The sequence below is a fragment of the Petaurus breviceps genome, unplaced genomic scaffold (assembly GCF_028583685.1).
Source record: "Petaurus breviceps papuanus isolate PSGF00001 unplaced genomic scaffold, PetGlider_PUasm1.0 90881, whole genome shotgun sequence".
Taxonomy (NCBI): Eukaryota; Metazoa; Chordata; class Mammalia; order Diprotodontia; family Petauridae; genus Petaurus; species Petaurus breviceps.
The window spans coordinates 15,853,976-15,856,336 of NW_027187369.1; positions in this window are offsets into that span (position 1 = coordinate 15,853,976).

Here is a 2,361-nt window from a genome sequence, read left to right on the forward strand (position 1 = left end):
CCCCCCCTTTACAAAGCTGGGTCTGGCAGGGCGGGGCGGGCGGCTGGCGCCAGCGTCCGGGCTTTGCCCTCAAGCCTCTCTGGGCTCGAGAGACCTGCCACCAGGCGCTCTAACTACCCCCAGCCCCCCTCCCCTTCGAGCAGCTGACAGGCAGGGGAAAGAAAACAAATCAGGCCTTTTAAAAGATGGACCACCAAGGGTAGATGCCATTCCATTCACCGACTTCTGGACTGTCAAAGCCGGACGAGAGAGACCTTCTTAGGCTGTCTAGTTCAGGTACCTCATTTGATAGAGGAGGAGGCTGAGGCCCAGAGAGGGGACGGAACTTGATTAGGGTTATATATAAAGCAGGTGACTTTGGCAGGGGCAGAACCTGACTCCACTGGCACCCAGTCCATTGCTACAGCTTAATGTGAAATCCAAACACTGATTGTATGTGAACACACATGCAGGTGTGTATGTGTGTAAATCAACACATATTGAGTCTATATATGCATAATATGAGACTGATTGTATTTGCAAGGATGCTCAAAAAACAAGATCGTGAGTTATTTAGTGTTTACCTTTTAAAGAATTGCAAGCCATCATTCACTGGATAACTAAGAAGCTTTTATAGGCCAAGTGGAAGGGGAAATTCTTTTTTTTTTTGGTGGCTCCCCAAGGAACCTGTCCAGGTGTATGGCTTGGCCAGAGGCTACTAAGCTAGGGAACAAGGATCTGGACAATTCTGGGATCTCTTGTCCTTTAGGCAGAAAAGCTGCCAAGAATTGTTTCCAAGTATAGGGACCAGTGAGCAAATGATCATTAGAGCAGAATTCTTGGATGCTGCATTCAGTCTTGGTAAAGAAGAGTTGCCTTCGTTGCTACACCATCCAGAGGTCTTGCCAGAGGTCTTGTGCATTCAGGAGAGTCTAGTGGGATTCGGGTGATTCAGCAGCCCTGCAGTTATGATGTAAAGAGGGAAACAGAATCCTTTTTTTAAAAGTCTCTTCCCCTTTCCTATTCATAGTGGCATTTAACTTTTACCTTGCTTTTTCATAGCCCCATCAGCACTGGCTATAAGCAGCAATATCTACTACTTTATGCTAGTAGTTAAGAACAAAGCAGTTTCACCCACAAAAGTCTCAAAGCACAACCAACCACATTTTTCTTACCTCATACTCTTAATTTCCAAGGGCAAATGATGCCCTTGAAGGAGGTATGGTTGGAGATGGGAAAATGCCATTTGACCAACTTTATTTCTTTGCCACTATGTCATGGACTTTTAGAGCTGCAAAGGAGGTCATCTTATTTTACAAATGAGGAAACTGAGGCCAGGAAAGAAATGCCTTCCTCAAGTTCACACAAAAAGCTAGTAGCAGACTTGGGGTTAGAACTGGGGGTTTCCTTCCAGCTTCAGAATCTTTCTACTCCTTACAGGGCTACTCGAACCAGAGCAGTTTAATCAAGATATGATTCAGCATCATAAGAGACTCTAGAGCCTGCTAAATATTTCTAACTTCAGATTTCTAAACCATGGATAAGGACTGAACTTAGATCAACCAAAGCCTAGAACTTGGGCCATATTTTCTTGAACCTGATCCGTATTAAGTTGAGTAAAATATTTAAAGAATTGTAAAAGCAACAGTCAACTAGCACCCCTCATTAGCAGCCTCGGTATTTTTCCCTCAAGAAAGGGCCCCACTGAGTCAGTCTCCCCGTACCCCCTTCTCCATAGCAGTTCTGCTCCTGGGCCGAGTACTTGGCAGAACTCCGACACTCCTGGGCGGCTGCCAGGCTGTTCCCAGAGATGGCGGGCGCTGCAATATCGCCCCTTATTGGTTGCGGGCGGTAACATCATCCCCAAATGGGTGTCTCTTTAACACCTGACCACCACCACACCTCCTCCCCTTTGCTTCCTTTCCCCAAAGCCGCCGGAATTTGACGTTATGTACACCTGTAGGGGTGCCGCTCTCAGCCTGGAAGAATTGAAAGTCTTTAGATTCAAGCTGGGGGTAGGGAAGAAATCAGAAGTGGGGCCGAGGAAAGACGTCCCCTACAGCTTGGCAGCCACCGGATCACGCGACTCCAGCAATCCTGCCCGGGAGTCGCCAGCTGCCCGGCTGTATCGGAAAGGCGGGTTTAGTTGGCAAAGGGCTTCGAACCTACAAAGCGCCCAGTGTCAGCGCGCAAGTACGCACTCACGCACGACCCCAAGAATTGGAAAATTTGGCCGGCTAGGTTAACTCCCAAGCCCACTGCTGGAGACAATTATCTCCTTCCTTCCGTCTTTCCTTCCTTCCTTCCTTCCTTCCTTCCTTCCTTCCTTCCTTCCTTCCTTCCTTCCTTCCTTCCTTCCTTCCTTCCTTCCTTCCTTCCTTC